Source organism: Miniopterus schreibersii (assembly GCF_964146895.1).
Source record: "Miniopterus schreibersii genome assembly, chromosome: 5".
Lineage (NCBI taxonomy): Eukaryota > Metazoa > Chordata > Mammalia > Chiroptera > Miniopteridae > Miniopterus > Miniopterus schreibersii.
In genome coordinates, this window is record NC_138106.1 from 70,223,676 (window position 1) to 70,232,547 (window position 8,872).

The following is an 8,872-nucleotide window of genomic DNA, read 5'->3' on the forward strand; positions in this document are numbered from 1 at the left end:
AGCCAAGGCTTTCCAGATCAGAAGAACCTCCTAGCCAATCCATAGACTTGTAGACATAAATAAATGTTTATTACATTAAGCCACCACACTCCGGGGATTTTGTTATACAGCAGAAGCTTACTGATAAACCTCACTACAATTCTAGCAGAAGAGTACTAGTTTTATTACAATTTTAGGGGAAAGTATAGACATATAAAGACTAAGTAACTTGCCCATGGTTATAGAGTTAACAAATGATGAAAATGAGGATTTGAACCCAGGCTCTAGATTAATGCATATTTTTTGGCATTTGATCTGCTTAGCTAGAAGAATCTGTGTGGTATTTTCTCCATTAAACTAACTAAGATTTTGCTCTTACTTTAAAAGAAAATGGGAGTAGGGAAGAAATATTAGAATAAGAACTCCTGGGAAAACATAATTCACCGGGTTTGTCACCAAGGAATACATAAGTGAAAGGGGAGAAGGACAACTGTATTGCAGTAATTGTCAAAAACACTAACTCACAGCCTATCAGTCAACTACAGGACGCAGCAGCCTGCGGGGACTTCCAGGTGGTCCACCTACCTGCCAGTCCATGGACCTATTAACACGTATGATATTACAATCTGGCATGGATGTATTTATTATATACCTCCATGAAATAATATCAAAATGCCTCACGGTTCTCCATAGTCCCTCTTTCTTTCTTATTTGGTGGTGGCAAGTGAGAGGAATTTATTACCATGCCAGGGCCCCTAGACCCAAAAGGTTTGAGACCCACTGAAACCAAGCACACAGCAAAAGCACCCCTCCCCCCCCCAAAAAAAATCCCTACCTGCTGAACAGGAAGCAAGAAGTTTCATGATAATTAAAAAGATAGCAGTAGGAATGTTATAAAACATAGGCACCACATAGGATGCAGAGCTGTATTGTAGAGGTAAGAAGGAGCACATTGTGATTTATGGACCTGGAACTCCATTGAGGGTTTCTGGTGACTCCGGCTTCACACTTGCGGTTATAGTATTCCCAGAACCCTCAATGGAGTGATTTCCTGAAATGCACAGCTGCCTCTTATTTATTTTATTAACTTTACATAAAAACCATGGGAGCACAGCTTTTACGGTATTTGACTATGATTGGCCTTGTCTTTTCAAGTTTGGGATAGAGCAGGGGGAAAAAAACATAAAATGCAATGAGAACACCATTTAAAAACCAAAACTTTCAAAGGGAGTGATAAGTAGAAAGACTTTTTGCTTGGGGTTATAATTTAGCAATAAAATTCCCTCAGACTAGTATATGGTAATTGATTATATTTCAAAACAGATCAAAATCTAGATTTTATACCATGAAGGACAGTAATACATTATGCAAATACCTAGATTAAAAAAAAAAAAATAGGAAAACTGCTGAACTTCTTGGTTATAACCATCTTATTGACAAGAAGTAAGGTAGTGTAATTTGTTATATAATCTATTATGATCCACTCTTAATGGTTTTCAAATGTCTAGATTACATCTAGAGAGACCCTTTGGCCCTGTCCAGTGTGGCCCAGTTGGTTGGAGCATCATCTCATGCACCAAAGGATCATGGGTTCAATTCCCAGTCAGGGCATATATCCAAGTTGCAGGTTCGATGTCTGGTCAGGCCACAGATGGATGTTTCTCTCTCACATTAATTTTTCTTCTCTCTCTCCCTCTCCCTTTCTCTCTCTCTAAAATCAATAAAAGCATGTCCTCAGGTGAGGATTAAAAAAAAATTAAGAAGATCCTTTGAAGTAATGGTCCTTATTCAAAAATTTAATCTAGAAAACTATTACTTTTAAAATATAAGCTATTCGATTCTAGAGCTAAAACACTAGAAAAAAAATCAGTTTACTGAGAAGAAATTTTAAGTTAAAACTATAAAACTGTTCACTAAACTAATAACTTTTTATAGTTTTGGGGTAAATTTGCATATTTTAACAAATTCCTAAAGAAACTTCTTTAAATTGATACTTTAACCATTCAGTATAATTATAAAATGTTTAGTGCAAATAAACCACAACATAGTGTTAATGCCAAACATTTTCTTACTTAAGAGAACAAGGGTATAATCAGAAATTCCTCAGAAAGTCCAACATATGGAGCTTATAGCTCTTCAATTATGCCAACATTTATTAGCTAAATAGAAATCACAAATCTTCTTTAAGGAAGTGAGCCCAGATGCCTGCAATTAATATTTCTCAGCCCCACAGAAGACACTATAACTTAATTCCCAATGTCTTTACTTTCAAGGACTAAAAACTCACAAATTATGTCATTAGAAACAGCAATGGCTAACCAGAGGTTTGTTGTAATGTATTTTTGTTAGCTGAAGCTAATTGGAGCCAAATGAGTAGAACAATGTTGTAAGGGCACGTAGAGAAATCCCAGGTCTTTAGGAACTGAAATAAATGAGGGTAATCAGCAGTGTATGCGGAATACACTGCGTTCAATTAATATAAATAGGTTGGCAGTCAGCTGGGAAGTGCTGCGGATCATGACGGTTTTGGTGGGCAGCAGATGTCTTATTACGCTGTGTAAACACAAACAGCATGCCAGACTGAACCAGATCAAATAACGGGGAATCCAGGAACCAGGGGCGCAAATGGAGGTCTCTGCAAATTTCTCTGGTGCAGTTTTACAGAGTGGCCTGCTCTACGTTGCCAATTTGTGTGTTTTGAGTGGAAGGCAGTAGGTAGGATACTCAGAGGTTCTCCTTCCAAAGGTGGAAAATGTAGCTCAAGCAAGGTAAAGTTACTACTGTATTCTAACCATGGCAAGAATTATTTTTACCCGCACACTGATGTAATACGCATACTTTAAGCTCATATTTTATTGTTACAATAAATTTTGATCAAAAATATAACAAAAGTTGAGTATCTTCAGGAAGATTCTCTTTTTTATAGTGAATCTTTTCCATGAGCACCCCTTTCACAATAAAATAACATTAAACTCACAATTTGAAGCTATTTTGAGCACAGCATATCTAAATTTGTCTCATATATCAGAATCGTGACTTTTCTTCCATTTTAAGTATTTTGATTTAGAGATGGCATTCCTGTTGTCATGATTAAGCATGTATGTATTACGTATGCATGTTTTCCAACAGCCACGGAAGTAAAACAATGGAATTTCAAACTGGTTCACATTGTAGTCATAAAAGTCATTGTACAGTGAGAATCTTGAATCCGCCACCAACTCTGTGACTTCTTACGTTTCTTGACTGTCAGCCTCTCTGTGTTTCAGTTTACTCTCCTTAAGATAAGGAGCTGGCTTGAGTAACCTCTAAAGTTTTTCTAGCTCTCAGAGACTGTATATACTGAGAACTAGTCAAAATGTATGAAACCACTAATAATTCAGGCAGAATGGTCATTTTTATTGTAACATATTTAGCTATAGAATATATCTGAGGCTTCTCAAGTTTCAATCATGAGTTATTACAGGAAGTGATGGAGGAGTCATGGAGCAAGCCAAATTACTTACAATTATTGCAGAAAAATTACAAAATACAGGCAAGAAGAAAGAAGAAAACATAATCCACATGTAACCTTAACTCCAAGATACTAACATTCTTAAGATTTTAGTGGGTAGAGGAGGGAAGGAGGGTTAAAAGCGTGGTGGAGGACATGGTGCGGGGGGAGAAGAGGCAGATGGAGAGGATGATAAAGCTAATAAACCATAAAGCTGGTAGAAATGTGAATATGTAGACACAAATGATGTAAGATGATGTAGCTATAACATTCAATTCTCAGTTTTGAACTTGATTTGACAATTAAATGTAAATATTGTCTTAGATTATTAAATATTTTTCAGGAGGAGCATGATTAAGGGCTACTATACATATATATGCTATCTATAGATTGGTTCCATATAAGCATGTGAGTGTATATATGTATATATTCATTGTTTTATAATTTTGTAATTTTATATTTTAAAAAATCCTGTAGCTAAATTTTATATATATATATATCCATAATTTTAGGTACAATTCCTAGATATAAAAAATAGTATGGGAATGCTATGCAAAATTTTAAGACAGGACAGCAATGAATAAATTCAAGCATTAATTAAGAACCTGAGATACAATTAGGATAAAGTTATGTTGTCCCTAGTATGAAGGGAGGTGGGAAGTGAGGAAGCCTCTGTCCTCTTGACCCTAGTGGCTTTAAGGTTAGAGGTCTCTCTCTTGAGGACAGTTTCAGGATTGGCCATGCTAAGGTGTGAGAGGTCAAGGTGAACTTGTGAAGTGTCTTGATACAGGGAGACAGCAGCTGTCTCATTTAATTCATCACCACTCAGTTCTAGATGGAAGTGAGGCAGGTCACTCGGAGGCAGGGCACTTACTGGGTGGAAGCAGAACAAGGCCACAGAGACCAACATCTCCATCATTACTTTGGGAGTTCTTCATTTCCTTCCTAAGAAGAAAGCAACAAAGATCACAGAGGCAAGGACTCAGTAAGAATGTAGATAGTCCTTTCAATAAAGTCACGAAAGGAAGCAACGCTGTTGGTTTTCATTTTCAGGCTCCTTGCCCCCATTGTAAAGTGAATAGTTTCTCAAAATCAGCTCTTGAGTTCATGCTTCACCTTTGGTGGCTTCTATGATTTTCAAAGAGGTATGTTTACTCATACTTATTTTCCTAATTTTTTTCTAAATATATCTTTATTGATTTCAGAGAGAGGAAGAGAGAGGGAGAGAGAGAGAGAAACCAATGATGAGTCACTGACCTAGGATACTAGGTCGATGCTTAACTGCTGAGCCACACCTGGCCGGGCTATTTTCCTGATTTTTAATCATCATATATGAAGACATAATCTGATCAGAAGGCCATCAGTTATAACAATTTTGTACTGCAGGGTTGAGAGTGGAAATGTGGAGGACACCACTTACCTAGGGAAGGTTTGTTGAGGGCTCCTGGTGTCTGGGCCTCACAATGCCATGTTGAGAGTCTCCTCCCTCTCAGACCCCACTAAATATCCAGTGTTTTACCTTCACTTTCTTAGAATAACAGGTGTCCTTGAGCATTGCAGGGGTGGGTTATGGAAGGTGGGCAATAACAGGAAGTCCTGTGTGTTTTTTCTCCCACTTTTCTCCTGCCCCTTAAACCATATCTACGTGCTGAATTCTATTCCTTTTGAGACAAATTCCATACAATCTTCTACATTAAGAGTCTGGACCTTCCCTTCCTGTGACTAAGGCAGTGATAAGCTTCAGTAGTAGCCAGGCTGCCTGCATAGCTCCTTGAGAAACCATGTGCATGGTCATTTACTAGAATGGTGTGCAAGTTGGAGGTATGTATATGTATGCAGGCTACCAGGTCTGTCTGTGAAGGGACTCAGAGATGCTGGGTCCCTCAAGGGCCAAAATAGCAGCAGCACTTTAAAGGAGTGCAGAGCGAGCCCCTTTGTGAGGAAGAAGAGAAAATAAAAACACCCAGTTCATGGAAAGATCTTGGCATTAAGAGACAATAGAGCAATAATCAGATGCATTATCTTCCGTAAGGAAAGAAGGTTAAGGAGATCCACTGGGTGGGGTGTGATGGGTGAATTATTTTTAGATCTTTGTTCTTCCACAGAAAAATCACTACCTCCAACTGAGCAGTGCTGTGGACGCCTAGAGCGCTGGACATGTTTCTGGAGAAAGCCTCAGAAAAGTCACAGTAAGCAAAGGAAACTCCAGTAACCACACATGGAAAATAGAGAGCCAAGTGGCCGTGCAAGGACAGGGCGATAAGCAGAGCACACTTGCAGAAGCCATGTGGCCATTTCTTCCCTGCAGCCCACCCCACTCTAGAAAGATTTCCTTTTAATCAAAGAGGAAATTTGTAAGCACTTATTATAGGACCCAGGCAATGTGAGATGATAGTCTTTAGAGTGCTGTATTTCTGTTTTTCTTGTATGCATATATTATTAATTCTACATACAGATTTACATCAAAACATAACCAGCTGCATGCAAGTAGAGAAGCTAGAAATCTGCTTAAGTGTCTAATTTTCAGGAAAAAGACCATTCTAGGTTTCTTAGGAAGGACTGACACTTAAGAGGCATTTTAGCCCCAGCAAAAAAACAACACACGGGGCCTTCAAATTAATGGCTTTTTTTTTTTTTTTTTTTGCCACCAAAGCTGATAGAAATTCAACATAATCAGAAAGGAAATCTAAAATAAATTTTAAAAAAGAAATGCCTATACAATTTTATGATATGAGGGACTTGAAAGTGTATAGCTGTGAAAGGAAACTAAGAGTCCTATGGGTTATAACGGTGAATTTGTTAAGCAAGATGGTTAATACAACTTAATGACTCAAAAGAGTAACAGTCAGTGTCACCACCCAGGATTGCCCAGACATAATGAGACTGCTCTTAAAAGAACAAAAAACAAAACCCAAAACCACTTCATCATAATGATATAATGATGACTGGGGAAAGGGGGATATTGTACATTTGTGTACAGCTTTGTGCTGCACAGTAACTGAAATCTCATCGAAAGGTAGCTTAAACAGGAGAATATTTTTACCCCACCTCACATAAGAAGTCTGCAGGTTCTTTCCATTTGTCTCTTCTCATTGGCCAAAAACAACTGCTCAAGTCCAGTTCCAGGGGTTACATGTATTAATATTCAGAGGCAGAAAAACGCAGCGTGGATTCTTTCGTTGCTTTTTATGAGTGCAGACACCATGTCCCAGAAACTCCCTGTAGCAGTCTGGATCTAATCAGGAGAAAGATTCCACCCAATGTCCCCACATCCATAGCTCAGGTTGCAAACTGCAGGGGCCTCTTCCTCCCGCAGCGTCTCTCCAGCTCCCTCTACTGAGGAAACACAGCGCGTGCTCAGGGAGAAGCCCGGGGCAGCCAGCTGTGCCTGCTCCCCATGCCTCCCGTTTCAGGGGCTTGGGTACCCCAGGGTCAGAAAATGAATGGCAGAGACCTAAAAAAGAAGAAAATGGCCTCTGAAACAAAATACTATAGCAAGGGCACCTGAAATCATACCAGAGAGCAGGATCTTGTAACGTTAGGTAGCTGAGTCAGTGAGAAGTCCATGTACCTTTTTCATGAGGTGAAAATTATCATCGTCTGGAAACTAAAGGCTTCTTAAAAAAAGGGAAAATAGTAATGTTTGCGTGATATGAAAAGAGAATGGGAGAAACCTTTAGGTAACCCATCAATAAAAATTTCTCTAATCCTCACAGAAGGCTCCAGAAACGATTTCATTACTTCACCACCACCACCCTAGCCCTCTGAGAACGATGCTGTCGTAATCAGCCTGGTTATTAATAACAGGAAAGGAGCACGGGGAAGGCCAGGCGTTATAAGCACGCCATTTGTGCAGCTTTGCCAGGAGCTGCAGTTTAACACCCCCCAGGGAGCCACAGGTCTATTCCCCGCAGATCCCTGGGGGAAGGGACTGGACAGAGGGGAGAACAGACACAGGCCCAGGAACGTCTGGGTGAAACAGGGAAGGTGCTTGCCTGACTGTCACACCTGGGAACTGTCATTGGCCAGAGTAGGCACGGCCACTGCAATCGAGGGAAGATTTGGCATATTTAATCCCCTAAAAAAATAAGTTCCCTCTCTTGGTTCACATTCTCTTGGTCTCTCTTGGTTCCTCTTGGCTGGCTCCTGGCCTGCAGAGCTCTCACACTCCTGCACTCGCACACGTGGCCCACAGCCATGTGGGCCCCACACACGATGGACTAGCCCGATGCCCTATCGGACCCAACTCCAGCGTGGAACGGAAACTCTGGACACTGGCTCTGCTGTTAGCTCTACAGAATGCCCAGCTGCAGCTCCTCCAGAACTGGATTAAGGAAAATGGCATTTGGGAAACCCAGGGATGTTAATTCCACACCAATAAAAATCACTCATCCTTCTACCCCACCCCCAGCACCCAGTGGGGAAGGGGGTACCCCACTTCCATGATAACATGCTGGGCTCCCCTGCTCCGTTGCATATCACCTAGTGCCTGTCTTGGGTGACCTTACCTCCCTGTTCCTTACCCTGCTTCTCCCTCCATATTAAGGGGAAGCAGAGTTTTTGTCACCCCAAAATATGCCTCTCTGGAGATATTATTTTAGGCTGATCAATTTTAAGAAACAGCAGATGTAAAAGTTCAGCAAACCAAGTAGAAGACATTGATGTTTGTAAGGGAAACGTCCATTTATAAGGGTGTCTCTCTCACTGTACCAGGTCTGTCGTCCTTGAAAGAAGGCACTCTCTTAAAGCTGCATAACAATCTTACCCGTTTACTGTGCTTTTTCTGGCAACGTACCATAACTGACTCTCTACCCCCAGCATCTACTTTTGTCTTCAGCTGAAGGTGATATTTAAGGTGATGGCTTTCATCATTTTAGCAAGTTACTCAGCTTTCCTGGGTGTCTCCATGGATACAAGAAGTATACATGTTATTAAACATCAATTTGATTTTCTCCTGCTAAATCTGTCTTATGTCGGTTTGATTATTAGACCAGTCAAAAATCTTTGAAGGGTAGAGGAAAATTTTTTTCTCCTAGACAATATGATAAATTCACATTAAACACCGTGCACATTATAGCCACACCTTCTGTCCCCATTCAAAGGGAATTACACCAAAGGCATGACTGATGATGTCAGTGTAAGAACATCTAAACCTTTAGAGAATTTTGAGCCAAAATTGATGACAATTGCTGGAAGCAAGATCTCAAAGCTCCACAAAATCACAGTCTTGTACTTTCTTTAATGCATTTGAAATGGAGGAGACAAGGAAGATTACATGAAGGTGGGAGAAAGCAAGGCAGGGATTGGATTACAGGATAACTAACCAGATCATGCTCTCTCTTGAGAGTTGTTATTTCAAAGATGTGTTAACCCAGATGCACTAGAACAATGGGCAGGGCTCCC